At 41.8% G+C, this 17,850-nt stretch overlaps 1 long non-coding RNA gene across 1 annotated transcript; it reads left to right on the top strand.

The window, feature by feature from the left end:
- Positions 1 to 1,328: 1,328 nt before the first annotated feature.
- On the top strand, positions 1,329 to 10,851 carry LOC104911675. The gene is made up of 3 exons (XR_794113.3): positions 1,329 to 1,594; positions 5,973 to 6,098; positions 7,861 to 10,851. It is a non-coding gene; the product is annotated as an uncharacterized LOC104911675 (long non-coding RNA).
- Positions 10,852 to 17,850: the final 6,999 nt, after the last annotated feature.

Below are 17,850 nucleotides of genomic sequence, written 5' to 3'. Positions count from 1 at the left end.
CTCCTTGCACTAGAGGATCTTTGAGATCAAACTACCAACCAGCAGTCAACTTCGTTAAATTCCCCCTTTTTTAATGTCAGTTTCTAAAGTATCTGTCTCTGCTTTACAGCCATTTGGATCAATATACGGATTGAAAACCTAGTTGTAAAAGGTCAAAGACTTCTTTGTCGAGTAATCCTTTGACTTTGCAAGGTGATGCTGTTTGTTGGGAGCAGGTGCTGACTCTGCTCTGAAGGAGATAAAATGGACCTTGATGTGGTTTGGTGGTTCCTGGGCTGTGTTTCATACTGAGGTACTTTGACAAGGTAGGTGAGTGCCTTAAACATGCTGTAGAAAGGACCGAGGCCTCTCAAGCTGCTGCAGGAATGCATTCTGCTGGAATGGAAAAGGAAGGGATGAGCAAAAAGGAGTCTGTGTTTTCAAGTCCCTGAAAAGAAGCATTTTTCTCTGTAGTGAAAGGAAATAGCAAACGTAAAATGTTATCCTGGTAAATAAAATGGGAAAGAGGGAACCAGTGGGATGAGATTACTGGAGGCAGCTTGTAAAGCTGTCTGCAGCATCCAGCCTTTTCAAGGAACTTCAAAGTTCCTTGACGCTGCAGGCAGCTTTTGCTACCACTAGTTATACTTGTCAAAGCACAGCTCAGTGACAGATCCTTTAAGGTGAGAGAAGGGTTTGAAATGATGGATAATACTTCTACCACCTTCCAAAACCCAGGGAAAGGTTCCAGAAAGAAAGGTATGGCAGTTTCTTTAAAAAGAGTTAAAAGAATTCCCATTGAATCCTTCTGGGGAATTTTGCCTTTTTTATTTTTTTCTTTTCAAATCCAGTGAAATATTTTGAGTGAATTTAATGCAATCAAATGTTGTATAGTCAAATGTTGGGCAATCTTCCCAAAAATACTAATCCAAAAGTACCTTTGCTCAGATTCTCAGCTATCTTGTGCCAGTTTTGTAACAGATATGCGTTTTCTCCATGGGTTTGCTATCCCTTTCCATGCACCTACAGCTGGAATGTGCTTTCTTGGGTCTCTCACTGTAACAGTATTTTCAGTGTCTTCTGCAATCTGAGGTTAAAAGTGCTCTGCAATTATGATGAACAGCAGGCAAAGTAGCAAACTTCAGAGAAGAAAACACCAGAATCTCTGCATGGGTGTATACCAAGCTGAGCACAGAACATGCTCTGGAAGAGGACCAGATCACATTTCAGACAGTTCGTGCTCTGAAGATACCTTACGCTGACCTCAACCTACCCAGCTGTGAGATACCTCCCACACCCATATGCCACTCTATGGACTCCCTCCAGTCATGTCACACCCTCTGCAAATCCAGCCTTGAGTTACAACATCGTCCTTCTCTTTGAAAACAAACAAGGTGCTGTCAAGGGCAGGGAGAACATAGCCTCATATTATAAAACTGGGGATGAAAGCATATTTTCAAGAGATGAATGCTGTGCAAAGAGCTGAGTACAGACCAGGGATGCAGTGCAATTTTCAGAAATTGAGGATAATGAATGAAATATCTATTTGTCTCTAATCATTTGTGGCACATGGCTCTGTGAGAAAGTCGGGGTGGACTAAAACCTGAAGAGAAACGTGAGTTCTGGTCTTATTAAAATGTGTTGTGGCACTTAGGGACATGGTTTAATGGGCATGGTGGTGATGGGCTGATGGTTGGACTGGATGGTCTTAGAGGTCTTTTCCAACCTTAATGATTCTATGTTTCTGTGATTCTCTGCACAGGTCAGGGAGAGAAACAGAATTGGAGTCAGGACTAGGATGTCATAAGTTTTTATAATAAAACCAAACAAATCTAGAACTCAGATCAAAGACTGGTCCAAATTCTGCCCTTTCCATGGGGGACAAAACCAGGTAGTTCAGAGATGCACAAGAAAGGAGCTAAGTGAAATTTTCTGAAGCTAAAGAAAGATATGATCTCTTAATGGAGCCAAGAAGTATGAGTTATGCAGGTGATTTGTCTCAGCATTTTATGGTGATGTGTGTAATAGCAGCTAGGGGATTGAAAGATTTCTTCATTATTATTTTCTCTTTTAACCCTTAGCACTGTTCTCATTCATCCTGAGTTATTATCCCAGGCCACTGAAGACTTCAGAGAAGAGCTGCCTCCCTCAAAATTTTGCAAATAGACTTTGTAGAGGACTGAATGGTTAGCCTAGCCTGCTGCTGAGACCAGCAAATTCCTTTCTTTAAGGATGGCACATTCCATAATGAATAGCAAAGCTGATCTGTTCAATGAGCCATTTGTCAAGTACAGGCTCCCTTAAAAGTAAAAGCTGCTACAGGAATTGTTTCTATTATAACTGTTTTGAGCTATAAATACACAGTAAATTATTAGTCAGGTATTTAATACATGGCTGCACATTATTCCTAAGTTTGCACATTATTTAACCCTTTCTGTTCTGTTCTCTGGCAATTCTTCACAAGATGCAGGTGAGGACCCACCACAGTAGTAATTGTAGAGGAGATGTTATCAGTATAGTGGCTGATGGTGTGAGTTAGAAAATAGGACAACAAAAGAACCTTCCTCTGTCTGTTGGTAAACATCAGGATCCAAGCATGATACATGCATTTCTTCCAAACCACTGTAAATGGAGTGCAATTGCATAGGTAAAGAATGGCTTTAGAACAGAATACAGGCACATGCACGGAAATCAGTGACATGATGACTCTTAACAGAACTAGGGATAGTAAAGATAGGCAAATCTGACCCTGGCAACAGTTTGGGCAAGAAAGATGTTGGCCAGCTTTGGACCCCAGAATGCAGAGCTCAAGATTCTGCCTTTGGAGAAATGTCATTTCATAGGCTCTGTTTGTTGCTGGCTGCTGTTTGCTGCTGCAGTGGCTGATGCTCACAGATGGGTATAAAAGGACTTGGTCACATTTTCCCAGCTTCATGGGTGACAAACATTCCTACTTCCAGAAAGTAGGCATCATCCTGGAAAGTGCGGCACTGGCCTTTCAGGTTAAGGAAAGCTTCTGTCCAGGAGAATTATTTTGTTGTTTTATTAAGGTGATTTGCTCTGGAATATTACAAAGAAGCATTCCAAGGATCATGAATTTCACTCAAAGAGCCCACGCTATAGAGCAGACATGACGGAATTAAGTTTTTAGTTGCAGGACTCTGTACACCTCTCAGACGTGGCACCTAAATCTCAGCATGACTATCAAATCCAGCTGGCTGTGGTCCAGAGTAGGAAATTCTCAAGCTCCAGGATGTGTGTATGTTGTAAAGTACTTTCTACCCACAAGTCTGGAAATCTGAAATTATTTATTTTGAACTATAAGCAGCCTGAGAGTTGAGATATTCAATAACAGAAGAGCCTGTGCATTTTTGGTTTGGAAAATAAAAAGACTTTTCAAAACTATATCCAGGATTGAAATTAACTATAAAGGATGGTGGTCTCAGGTTGAGATTCCAAGTTCAGAGACAAACAATAACCATTTTACTGTCAGAATTGTTTAGAGTAAGGAGAATAGAACAACTAGGTCAGGAGGATTTTATTTCTCAACTTCAGATTAAATTAGAGCTGCTCCAAAACCACATTGCTTTAGAAGCGACAGATACATTTGCTCCTACAGAAAGCCCAGTGTGAGTCCTGGCAGAGAGAGAGGGCTTTTGCTATGTTCATGAAAACATCTGCATGGTTTTCCTGGACCCTGAATGTTCTAGCAATGGGGACCCAGCTGGTACTGAGGAGATGGGTGGAAATTAACATTCCCCTGGGATGGAAGGTAAATCGAGTTGCGTGGCTCACACCAGCTCTGCATCAACAAACAGCACTTGCTCTGGTCCCAGTGTCACTAGGGAGTTTGCTTTTCTCAAGGTCGTGCAAGGTTCACTCACATCCTTCTTGCCTCTTGGTCCCGAAACCATATGTTAACCCTGTGCTTCCATTGCTGTGTCTGTGCATGTTTTCAATTGCTTAGCAAGCAACCATCAATACTCAAGTGAAATTATTTTTGCAGCTAGAGCTTCACTTTCTGCTTGGCTTGTTTTTCTCTAAAATCCGTGTATGGCTAGTGCTGCTCATGTGATGTTTTTCAAGGTGAAAGTTGTAAACAACAGCTTCTTTTGCCTCAATTTTAAATTTTGTTTCAGAAAGCTTCTCCACACCTGACATAAAATTCACACTTTCCAAAAGACAGTGCAGGTTTCCAGCATGCTCTTATGACAGTGCACTCTGGACTAAAAACACTTACTTTTAAGAAAGGAGGTCTGTGTTCTGTCACCCCAGTGGAGCCATGGACTCCTTAACCATTTGGATTGCTTTGGCTGATAGACTGGGAGAAGTTGCCAAGTCTTTACAAGAGACCTTAATGCTTACAGCTCAGTGGTACAGTGCTAGAGCCAGTAAATGAAATTACTAAGATATGATGATGCTGATGACCGTTTTCACTGCTGTTTTTTCTTTTGTGTAGTTGTGCAGTTAGGAGAAACAGGGACAATTCTTTGCAAACCCAGAGAAAGGAGAAGTGAAACCTTATGGAGCAGAACTAGACAAATTCTGGAAGAAGTGCTTTTCAATATCCTTTCGGAGCCAGGAGATAATGACTTGAACAATGGTGATGTGACATTGTGAGACTGTACAAGATCTCTTACTCACTGAATCCCAGTTAACCACAGCATGGCTTTATCTTCAGTGTTCTTTGGAATCATATCAAGGGGTTTTTTTTTGCTCCCTATTTCTTTCTTTCTTTCACTCCCCTTTTTAAATTAAAAACAAAACCTCAAGGTACAAACAAAACATGTTTAAAAATAAAGCTTTATCAAGAGAAATGGAGGACTAAAGCTCTTCCTATATTTAGTGAAGGCAATCTAATCTAAGCAGAAGTCGTTCAGGGCTCCTCACAGTTTTCCTTGAAAGGCAGGTGCTCCCAGGACGACTCCAGGGACTTTCTCTGGCTTCTGTTTTCTGTTTTCAGACCGAAACCACTGAGTTTTATTGAGCAAGTATCCTGGAAAGTCCTGAGCAAAATGAGAGACAGCCGATAGTCCTAGAATACCAGTACTTTTAGTAAGGTTCTGCAGATGTATCTCTGGGTTATGAATTCTCATAGGCTTTAAGCCAAACTCTTTTCCCCAGTCCTCCCCCAGCTACTGATATGGTCCTTGACAGAGGAAAACATCTGTCCAACTAAAAGCACAGAAAGTGATTAAGTGTTTTCTTAATCAGGGCCTTGTAGCTCTTATATTTGACTCTTGGCTTAGTCAAAGCTGGATTTTAAAGTAAATTTCATGTGGAATTGAGTGGAAATGCTAATGAGACAAGGAATTTTTCACTTCTAGGTTATCACCGAACAGCTTTTCAGGAAGGAAAACTGCATAAAATCAATGTTGCTTGAAGGCAGACAAAAGCGTATTTGGAATATGAAGCAAAAATATCTTGGCTGTCCTGACAGCCTTGTATCACCAGTGTTATGGGAATTAGATTGTGAGTTTACTGACAACTACTTTTGAAACACCCTACAGACAGCTGATATAAAGCCTAAAGACGGAAAGAAAACATAAGTTTTCAAGCCAAAAGAAGAAGAAACTCCTTTCTCATTTAACCTGTATCCAATAAATAATAATCAATATCAGAAGATGTCACTAAGAAATCTAGTTGGTGGATTTTGACCTGTGGTGCCTGGATCTTTGGAGTCTGTGCACTACTTCTTTTAAGAGCTTAATAAACAATAAGAAAACAATTAATCTGATTGCCAGGCAGATTGAAAAAAAAAGCACTACTGTTTTAAAAGACTGAAAACCTCTGCTTTAGTGTGTAACAAAATGTTCAGACTCACAAGGAAAAGAAAAAAAGTAAACTTAGATTTCTAGGGAACCTTGTGGCTTTGTGTAGAAAGAATTGATCCTCAAGCATTCTGAGATAGTTGAGAGAGGAAAGGTAACGCTGAGCCAGAGCTGCAAACCACTATTTTTTGCATCCTAATAAAGGAGCCAATCTCATCTCAGTTTGCAGGAAACCTTGCCATGCCTGAGTCATGTGGAGATCTGAATCAGTGCCCCCCTTCCACCTCTGCCATTCTAAGCAATGATCTGCATCTCTTGAAGTTTAGAGAGGAAATATATATAAAGCCAGTAAGTATTTACGAGGGCTATAAAAAAGAGCTTTGCAGTAGTTGACATGGGAAGCGATTAAGGTACCTTACAAGCAAAGATTGCAGAAAAGAGAGAGCAAAGTAATGCCAGAAGGAAATCTGGCAACAATCCTGAGGTAATGATAAGTGACTTCCAGAAGGAGGAGTTGTGGGAGGAAAAGTAAAAAAATTAAATTGAGGCAGATTGCAAGACTTTTGGCCTTGGGGACCAAGCCACAGAGGCAGTTCATCACCGGACTCACAGACATAAGAGGAAGGTGATTTCTCACCCTGCTTGTGACTCAGAAGTTCCTGGTCAAATCCTGCAAAATGGGAGTTCATCGAGGTTTACTTGAATTTGAAAGGACTCCATTTCCCAGGCATCTCAACTTTCTCCATCTGGGTTTCTACAATTGGGTCTTGGGTCTCTCTAGGGTTTAGGAAAAAGTTGCTCTAAACAAAAACACACACATGAGCTACGTTGTCAGTGAGGATCTCTCTGAGTTGCTCTTTCTTTTTGTTGTGCTTAACAGGTGGAACATGTGTTTGGTCTTGTCCCTAGGCAGCCACTTGTGATAGGAACATTCGAAGTTGAAATGCCAGCTGGAGAGCCCTCAGTTATGATCAATCACACTACAAAAGTTTAGCTTGCAAAATCTCAATTTATGAGTCTTGAAAAATTTTTATGGGCCACCATTCTCAAGAGAAGGACAGAAAAGGTTTCTAACTAGATACCCTGCTAACAGGATGAAAAAACTTTCCTATGCAAAGGAAAATATAATGATATATATAGAAAGGGAACACAATTAGAAGATATAGACAGATGTCAGAACTGTTTAGGAAATAACTGTGAATAAAGAGTACATTTGCTGAAATTGAACCAACTACAGAAGCAGAAAGCCAGGGCTGAATTCCTAAGACATACTGAACGAGTGCTTTAGGCACTGGAAGTTCATTTATACCCTCCCCAGAAGTTAAGAATTTGCTACCTTGCTTTCATCGGGGTTTGGTTATGGCATTTTAGCTCGTGTATAACACCTGTCCCAGCCTACAGTCTACCTTTCATTACCTTAATGCGTTAAAGTACACTGATGCGGAATATGTTCATTGATCTAGGAATACAGAGCACATACATTTTGATAGGCAATGTTATAGATGTCTTGATCTTCAGCATTTCTGAACTTCCCTTGATTCATGACAATGTCAGGAAGAATTTCAGGTGCTGAAGAATGCTGAGAATCAGTGTGTAGCTATAGGTTTTTGTCCAAATCCAGGTACCAACAAGCTGGATTCGTATTGCAGGAACAATAAGATTCCTCAGGGATCAAATTTGAACCTGTTATTATTCAGGATTCTTAATCATCAAGATGGAATGAATGGAGAACATGCTAATTAAATTAGCAGCCATTGTCAATTTGAGAAGAACTGCAAGCACAGAAGAAAGGCTAAAACTTCAGAATCATCAAAAGTCAGAATGTCAGTGGGAGAATAATCTGGGGATTTGGAAAGGGAAAGGATGAAATACAGTAAGAACAAATACAAAATACATGGTTTTATACTTAGTCAGGAACAATCAGATGTACGAATATGGGCTGAGAAATAATCAGCAGAGACGGATCTGGGACAACTGTGAATCACAGGCTGAGTAGAAATCAGAAGACTTGAAACTGAGAAAAGCAAATACCAAACTGGGATATATAAACCAGTGTACCATCTGCATGACATAAGATGTAATTTTTCTGCTGTACATTCTCCAATTTTAGGCACCATGGTTCAGGAAGGATGAGCCTGGTTGGACAGCATCCAGAGGAGACCAACAAGGATGATCAGAAGTCGAGAGAATGTGACTAATGAGGAGAGATTGAAGGAAGGGTGTTGTTTAGTCTGGACAAGATCAGACTGAGAAGGGATATGATAACAGTTTTTAAATACATAAAAAGATAGATGAAAAGGAAAAGAATGGTTTGTTCTTTATATCCAACATGCAGAAGACAAGACTTAAAGTGTTGCAAGGGACGTGCAGGTTAGATATAATGAGAAAATCCTTTCTAATGGGAAAGAAAGCAAAGCCTGAGAAGTGAACTTCTTTGGACACTTATAAGGGCAGGATGGACACAACACATCTCAGGAATGACAAAGGACAGGTTTTGTCTATAGGCAGACAGACAGAATTGATTGCCCTGAAACAAACCAAGCTGTACCTAAGCTATGACAACCACTGCGGTAATAAGTTCAAAGTTGTGCCCTCCTGAACAAAGAATGAAATTTCATAGTCAAAATACCAAAGTTCTCAGCACTGACCATAAATATGTCAACCTGCATTCACTTCTAGAATAACAAAAATCTAGTGAGGTGAAGAGGAGCTACTAAAAGCTATGTCTAGGCTTACAGTCTAGGTATTTGCTTGATTTACACTATGAAAATAATCTTTTTGATATATTGCATGCAGTAGCATATGCTATATAAGAACTGTTCAAATGCATGCTGGAGACTTTTGAGGACTTGTGTAGTGGGGTCCAGTCAAGTCATTATGGGAACCAGGTCCAACTCACAAATACGAAATCCTTGTAAATCAGATTGAAACTGCTCTTCAAAATTCATATGAAGGGATGTTCCACTCTGGGCTAAAGAAATGCACTGATCCCACACAATGTACCACAGGCTGAATAGGGCAAACCACCCACTATCCTGTCCTGATCTGGGGAGAAATTTCAGATTATGCTCCAGTTGGAGAGAGGAAGGAGGATGTTTCCAGGCCTCTGCTGGCAAGCAAGATAAATGAGCAATTCCATAGTTTTAGTCCAAGTTTAATTTGCCTCTGCTCTGTGGGTAGGGGTGAGTTATGATACAACATTTTGTCACAGAAGCTCAGCAAGGTGACTTCATCAGCACCAATGAGGAACTTTAGGTCTGTTGTAACAGCCACAGATGGAGATAAGGGCAGACTTGCTGTGCACAGAGGACCAAAAATTTCCATAAATGTTTCTTTGTCCCTCCTCTGTACACCATCCTCCCCTCTGACTGCCAAAGAAAAGAGCTCCTCAGAGGTTACCCTCTGCCTTTCCTGAACTCACATGACTCCTGCTTTGGGTTCTTCACCCCCTGCGTTTAACCGAGGTTATGAAAACCAAGATGCTCGATCTCTGTTTATTTTCAGTGATCTCTGTGTGCTGCCAGCAGCCAGAATCATGGCCTTTCCCAACACAGGGCATCTCAGTGAGCTCAGAGTGCACCCAGTGAAGGGAGAAGTGCACGAGTCAGCAACCAGCTGAACTTATGGAAAAAGCTAAGGTCAAGGCCTCACCAAGATTTAAAGTGTTTGTGTCCAGGGTACCAGCGATTGAGCGAAGGATGTGTTTTTCTTGCTGTTCCAAGGCAGGGACCAGCAGCAACTGGGTTTTGCCCTGCAGCCATTTCCATACACTTGGGATGTGCTGTGGGTGTGAAATTGGTGGTTAAAGGATCCAGGTAGGCCAGCCCCTGGAAATTAGATCGGCAGTCATGTATAATGGTAGCAAAGCCCTGTGGATTGAAAAGTAGTACTTTCAAAGCATGCTTAGGTGACTACAGCCCATTTTCAGGCATGGTGGTGGATTCATATTCTGTGAAACACCTCTATTGGAAAACGGGATCAAAATACCTTTAACTCTCTGCATTAAGTTAACTGAAATCCCACTGATTTTAACATTAATGAAACTTATTTCCTTCCATAGAAGCTTTAGGAGGAGGCCTGGTGAGAGAAACACTGGGTGAAAAAAGTTGGAACAAAAATTATAAAGGGAATAGTTTATAGATGCACTGCTGGGTGAGATCAGAAACTCATCTATTTATCCCTGCTGTTTCACTGGCTTCTTTTTAGGTTTTGCCTTTTGCGGAATACATTTAATCACTCTTGAATGTCAGAATACAAATGTGAGTGATGCTGTCCCAGATGGCTAGCACAGAGCATAGGCTTCTCACACAAAGCAGAGGACATGAGCAAAAGCCAGGAGGAGGCTGTGTGAGTTCCAGCAGGGCTTTCTGCACTCATCCCGTTTCATGGCTTCCTTTGAGATCTCAAGGCTGTGCAGAAGAATCCTAGCTTGTGCTTCCCCATTCAGCTGTGTCCCAAAAGGCTAACATTCTTCCTAGCAAAGATGCCCTAGGCTGGCTCTGCACTGCAAGCCTATGTGCCTTCTACAGCAAGCATCACATCTACATCAAGGGAGCACAGAATCACAGAATATCCCATGTTGGAAGGGACCCACAGGAATCACTGAATCCCTCTCCAGAGCTGGGTAGGAACAAGGCCATAGGGAAGAATTTACATTGGCCAGCTCTGAGTTGCAGCAGCTGCTCAGCCCTCCATGCAGATGCACTAGGCAAGAGGTCAAGTTGTGCTTAGTATCTTAACATGCAGTTCAATGAGAGGAAGCTCGTTTCTCTTGGCTGACTCTCCTACAGTGCTTTGTGGGGGTCATTACACAGCTCTTCCTATGGATTGGTGGGGCCTCTCTTTCTCTCACTTGGCCACAAACCTACTGAAAAGGTGTAAATCTTGACAGAAAAGGACTGAAAATAGCTGGTAGTGGAAGACAAACAAATGGAACACTTGTCCTTGTTTCCCCCAAAAGTGGAGGATAAAACCAGAGCACATGTTAAGTTTTGAAATAAAATGTCCCATGCAACAGACTATACTGGACTTGAAGTACCATTTTTTCTTCTCTCCACAATTTTTTGTTGAAGTCATAGGAGTTGCCCTGGGCAATACAGGGATAAAGTTATCTGTGACTCATTCTGTGTCAGTGGAAGAATTTTCTCCTTCATCTTTGTGGCAGGGAGGCTGGTCACACCAAACAGATCTCAGTTGACTGAAAATAGTTATGAATTCCTTTTTTTTTTTCCCCTCCTCCAATTTCCATTTTATCTAACACAGATGAAGAACCTGCGGGTCATCCTTTCTTCTTTATTTTTCCTTACTCTTTTTACAGAAGCTTCTGATACTATTACTCGACTACCCAGCTCAGTGCAACACTTGTACAAAGACTCCAGAGTCAAGTGATTGTCCTGTGACCACATCTGAGAGTCAGCAATTCATGCCAGCCCTTTGTCCTGAGTTCTTTCTTGCTTCATCTTCTAAACCACAGTATTAATGGCTTCTGCAACAACAAATGCAACACCCTCTAATATGCTCCTTTGTAAATGTCACATTATCCACCTGCTTCAATTACTTTTTAAACCCTTCAAGGTTTAAGAGGCTTAGAAGAAATAATGGAGCGTATTCAGGCTCTTTCTCTTTTGTTTATCTGTTTGTCTTTCAAGCGTCAAAGCTGAGTTGTTTTGAGGTCTTTGAAGCTTCTCACTGTGATCTTTGATAGGGAAATGCTGACATAACTGATACATAATGTCAATGATGGGGAGACGTTTGCCCCTGTTGAAAAGTATCACCCCAGGCCAGAATTTGGATGAAAACGTGACAAAGCATTATGGAAGCTTCTGGTAGCATATGAATTAGATTGTCCTGCCATAACTTATGTAGATGGTGTCTATTTGGTACAGTGATTAGGTTCTAATTTGTTTGTATGTCATTTGACATATAAGTGCTAACGTCCCTATGAACATGGAGGTATAACTGGAATGCAAACTGGAAGAAAAAACTAATTTTGGCATTTGTTCTGAGAATGCTCTATGCTAAAATTTTATTTCCTGTTGATCCTTAACAGTCCAGATGGACTTCTTGCATTTCTTACATTGAAAAACGTCATCCAGTCATTCCATCAAGTGACAATACATCTTCTTGAAAGACAGACAACTTGAAATACAAATAATTCAAGTGAGGAATTTTCCACATTTGTAATTAACTGCAGTATTCCACTACCAGTGTCACCGTAGGTGCCATTTTTTTTTCCATATGGAGAAATTAAATTCCATACTTTTACTTCATATGCACTTCCATGTCAGATGCCATTCTGTCAAACTGCCCCTCTGCCATCTGTCTCATGGCAACAACTCATAATGGAATACTGGTGGGATGGTTCAGTCTCTGCCTACTACCAACATCTGCCTCCAATATCATGGGCCACTATAATAAAATAGGAGGCATTACTTTCGGAGCAGCCCTTGTAGTTACTATTTCAGTACATGTGAAAAGGACTCATGTTTTTGTTCTCATGGCTGCCAGTTTTGTTCCCATAGCACTGTCTGTGTGGATGTGATTCATCACCTGCAGACACCAGAGCCTTACCCTGTACCGCATTTTATACTTGAGCTGCTTCTCTGTAATAGAATGAATAAATATCTCAGAACTGCCTCTTGGTGAATTCAAACCAATGTCCAAATTATTTGGCTTTGGTCCACCTCCAAGGACCTATCAATTCATTTACAAAAGCATTGTTGACAAAAGCATGGCGTATTCCATTGTGATGAAAATATCCACAAAAATATAATCTTAGAGGTTATTTGCAGGAAAAGCAAAGAACAGAGCATTCCTGTTGCGACAAATGAGCAAAATTTAACATGCTAAAGATGCCAGCTTTTAGTCCTATAGTGAAAATACGTTTTTCCTGATGTTTTCCCTACCTCCCCTGTGTGATCAGAGTGCTTGGCGTACTGATTGGAGGGCCTGGAGTTCCACATGCAAAATCAAATAACCAAACACTTGGTAAGTTTATATATTCCCTACATTGCCTATGCAAACAAGCCTGAACACTTTCTTTTTTGCACATGCAAATCTTACAGCATAAAAACAAAAAGTAATGAACGTAGAACATACTGCCTGCAAGAAGCTGCGTGCATACATGCAGGCATCACCTATGATAATTACTAGAAAACTTCTTGTAAATCCACTCCTTGATTATGTAAGCGAGATAATCAGTTCCAGAATCTCTCAGGATTGGGCTCTGTTTCATCAGCTCTCACAAGTATAAAACAGAACCCTGAATCATCAGAGCCAACCCTGCCTTGCTTTGCCACTAAGCTAACCCCACTTGAATTTCCTCAAGAACATTTCTTTTTTCTTATTATAAAAGACAAATAATTCTCATTCCCTTTCTAACCAGCAATTCATTTTGCAGAATTAACCTGTGCAAAAGCCAGCACGCCCCTGACTCCATCTTTTGTGGGAGATGAACTATGCCCTTTTGTAGAAAGGGCTCCACTGCAGACAAATTCAGAACCCTTTCCTTTGTTTGAATCTACTGAGTGCTCATCCCTTCTGTTATTTTGTGACAACAAACGCTAATGGAGGAACAAGGGACTTCTCAGTTTAGTTACAAGAAGTATCACAAGGCATGATAAGGCAGGATGTAATAAGGGATAGTGTAAAAAGGAATTTTTACAGCAACAGAAAAATTAAGGGCTGGGGGATGGTATTTCTGTCATTGGGAACATTTAATTCATGGCTGGATAGTTGCCTTAAGAAGTATTTCAAACTGGAGTTAGATAAAGGAGACTCCTAGAGGCCACGTTAGGACAGACATTCTTCCAACATCTCATGTAAGAAAGTATTCCCATTTCCCAGAACTGCATCATGGCCTTCAGCTTTCTTTGACTGCTATCTGACCAGATGCCAGTACAGTGGATGAAAGGAAAATTGTGTTCTTTTTCTTTCACTCTAGTTGGAAATCTGCCTTTCATCAAGGTCAGCGTTGGGGCTGGTCGTGTTCCTTGCAGTGTTCTCCTAGAGTACAGACCTAACAAGAACATGTACTCATTCAATGTCGTGTACTGAGTGTCCTCTATATGGTCCTATGGGACAGTCAGCTCTCAGGCAGCTTTGCTTTTCAGAAAACAGTGCATTTCCCTTTGCAGGCCATGGCCTCCTCTCTGCTCATCACCCTCTCACAGAGTCCAGGATGCTTCTAGTGAAGAGGCCATTCACAGCTTTGAGGCAAAGTAAACAAACAGGACCTGTTCATAAACAGCTCATTATCTTCTCGATTTTCTGAGTCATCACATCTAATTTGGAATGGGAATCCCAGCTGAGCTGGTTGTTTTTGGCATATCAGATGTTCCCCTATGACCAGAAGTGACTGGTTTCTTCCCTTTATTCCTCCACGCCCTGTTGAACATAATACAAGATACTTTCCATGCTCCATTGTGGGTAAAGCCAAGAAACCAAAGGGACTGGGAACTCTTTTCATCAGCAGCAGTGCTGCCGAAGCATAGCTCCAAGCAAAGCATCGTAGAGAAAGGACAGAAAATCTGCCTTTAGGGTGGCTAGCTTTCAAAGTGGCAACAGCAGCAGAGAAGAGGCCAACTAAAGGCGGGTTGATGTGGGCTGGAGCGTGTCCATTGAGCATTCAAAAAAGAGATGGCTTATAATTGGAACTTGAAATGCACTGCAATCTAGTAAAGGAGTGCACCAGGCTATGAGGAATTCTGGGATTCTCTTATTTCCTGGAGGTTTTAAGAAATGGGAAAGTAATAGGAGACTAACATACAGGTTTCTGTGAAGATCATGGGAAAACATACTTTGTATCAAGTAGTTATTTTATCTGCTTTAAAATAGGCCAGCTTGTGTCATCCTTGAGTGCTTTAAAGTAGAAGAGAAACAGGAAAATTCAAAATGAAGAGCCCTTTTGAACAGGAGAATCCAAATATTTCAAAGAATGTTCATTTCTACCTTCTCAGATTCTTCATTAATACATGGTAGGCACAAATGAACAGTGTGGTAACACCAAAAAGAAACATGTAAGCTTGCAAAAGAAAACCCATGTGAAAGAGAAGGAGCTTTCTTTCTCTTGGGAAAGAAAGATATAACATTTCCACTGCTCAAAATAAAAAGGTTAGGGACGAGGTTTATTAATCCTTTTTTATACACAGGTCACTCTGAATGTGATGCCTCCTATTTATTTCCATGGAAACTACAACAGCTACAAAAAAAACACAATAACACTGTTCAATAGAGCAAATTCTCAGCTATAGAACACTTTCTCCAATAATCACCACCATTAGCTATGCACTTTTATCAGCAGTGAACAAGAGTCTGCATGCCATGTGCTGAGAAGGTTCAACCTCTACTGCCATACCACCAACACCCATTTCTGATGTTGTAGGCCAACATAATTAAAAAAAAAAGGAGGCATTACTTTTGGAACAGTTCCCTATTTTTGGACCCGGAAAGTGTTGCACCACTTCTTTCCCTTGTTACATCCCATTGGGCACCACAAGAAGCCATAGTGAGAGAAGATAAATTGAATGGAGGAATTTCTTCAGACATAGAGTCAGTGCCCTACCATAACATCACCAGTACCACTGAGGTACTGAAGTACAAACAAAAGGAACTCGATGCCTGCAGATGATTCCCAAGTCACAGCCAAGATGGCTTGATCCCATCAGAGGCAAATAGGAGCTCTGAGTCAGCAAGGGCTTTAGAAGGGAATGACCGCATCTGAGCCTCCCAATTGCACACAAGGAGCCAGAGGCAATATCAGCACAGCTCCCTCTGAACACACAGAAATGCTTTGCGCACCCCTCACTGTGCAGGGGAGACGGACTGTTCTCTGTTGGATATGGAGGAACAACGTGAACATCCAGTATAAACATGCCTTTGTCAGAGCTGTCGGTGCCCATCTCCTCCCCATCACTTACTCATCCCTCCCATGGGCAAGACTGAGACAAAATAGCAGTGGAAAGCTATAGACAGGCCTGCTTGAATGGAAATTGAGCAGCTGCTGAAGCATTAAGTGATGCTGAAATAAGAAGCTTGCATCTCTAATGGCAGGAGCTTAACACATGCAAAATCTTCAGAATGATGGATATGACAGACATTAGAGCCCTCAGTGTTGTGGACATATGGAAACCAATGTGTTCATTAAACTCCATGTTCCTGGTTGCCTTGTGCGTAGAGCAGTGCAAAAGACTGGAAGGCCCCAGGGCAACCACTGATGTCTTCAAAAGAGTATATTCAAGCTCTTTGGAAATACTCACTCGGGATTGTTTGCTTCAGAGATTGTCCTCCAACCCAAATTGAATTTCAACATAGGCTTGGAATGGTGGATGGAAAAAAGATTCTTTATTATACTGGGCTCAGACTGATGTCCTAAAAGCCAACCCTATGTTTTGGTGCAGCAGGGAATGTTCCTGCTCATCACAAGAAAGAACAGATGTGCAATGAGTGGAATAACTGCCTAATAAATGTCCTGCCCTTCTCAAAAGTGACAACTCAGTGAAGAGGCTGCTGAGTGAGGAGGCAACACCACAAGGAGAAATTCCTGCCTTATGATGGTGTTCAGCCACCACTGGCAGCTACACAACCCACCACTCTAACTTGGAGTGAGGCTGCAGCACCATGTAACCTTCCTCAGTGAGAGTCTGAGGGTGAAAGCCTGTGAGATTTCAGTAGAGATTTCGATGACAGCATCTCCACCAATGCCTAGATAATTTCAGCAGGAGCCAGGCAGTGCCCCAGGCACTCAAGTATGGTGGAACTGCAGTGATCTGAGTTTTTTGGGGGCACAGAGGAAGAATGAACCTTATAAGCCTCAGTAGATGATTACCAGCCAGCTAGAGACAAAGAGTTTGCTGTGCAGTTGTCCTTGGGTTATGGTGAACTGATGCAGCTGTGATATCCCCATTTCATGGAGGTAAGATAGATCTGAAAGTGGAAACACTTGTAGGAAATGTGTAGTGGACAGGAGATGGCTTGAACAGCATTTTAAGCTTCTGCAGGAGGAGAACAAGAAGCATCATATCCAAGCAAAACTAAAAGTTACATACTCTGGGCTAGCTCTAAGCAGTCCAATCATCAGAGAAGCTATAAAACAGCTCACCTCTTCAGGTCACATAACCCAGTGGCTGGCAACATGGAAGCCTTTTCTTGCAGCTTTGTTCCCCAGACACATTTTACAAGGTGTCTGCCTTATTAATGCTAGCTTGTTTTCTATATAGATACATGGAAAAACTTGAGGCTGCTCAGTCTAGATGTGCTAATTAGAAACTGAAGGAGCACTTCTCAAGTGTATGATTCACTGTGCTTGGACAGTGAGTGATAGCACACATCAGCAGAATGTATGCTATTTGACTGAAAAAAGGTATTTGTGCCTACCATATCTGCCCCCCTACTATTTGGAAATAGGGATACTGTAACACTGCTGTAGACTTTCATGAGTACAAAGTTACATGGCAACTGAGGGACCAGTGAGACAGAGAGCCAGGATTCCATGGAAAGCAGCCTGCTCCTTCCTGAAGAGAGGTGGGCGCACCAGTGTTGCACACCTGAAAAGAGTGCTGAGCTAAAAGGAGAGGCTACAGCAATGAAGGTACCACAGAATCACAGAATTGTAGGGGTTGGAAGGGACCTCTAGAGATCATCGAGACCAACCCCCCTGCCAAAGCAGGTTCCCTACACCAGGTCGCACAGGTAGGCGTCCAGGCGAGACTTGAATATCTCCAGAGAAGGAGACTCCACAACCTCCCTGGGCAGCCTGTTCCAGTGCTCCGTCACCCTCACCGTGAAGAAGTTCTTACGCACATTCGTGCGAAACTTCCTATGCTGCAGCTTATGTCCGTTTCCCCTCGTCCTGTCTCCACGTACCACTGAAAAGAGACTGGCCTCACCACTATGGCCGCCACACCTCAGATATTTATAAACCTGGATCGGGTCCCCTCTCAGTCTTTTCTCAAGGCTAAACAGACCCAGTTCACTTAGCCTTTCTTCATAGGGGAGATGCTCCAGGCCCTTCACCATCTTTGTGGCCCTCCGCTGGATTCTTTCCAAGAGATCCCTGTCTTTTTTGTACTGGGGAGCCCAGAACTGGACACAGTACTCCAGA

This window comes from Meleagris gallopavo, chromosome 7 (genome assembly GCF_000146605.3).
Source record: "Meleagris gallopavo isolate NT-WF06-2002-E0010 breed Aviagen turkey brand Nicholas breeding stock chromosome 7, Turkey_5.1, whole genome shotgun sequence".
Taxonomy (NCBI): Eukaryota; Metazoa; Chordata; class Aves; order Galliformes; family Phasianidae; genus Meleagris; species Meleagris gallopavo.
The sequence above is the reverse complement of the archived record's forward strand: the minus strand, read 5'-3'. Positions and strand labels throughout refer to the sequence as shown.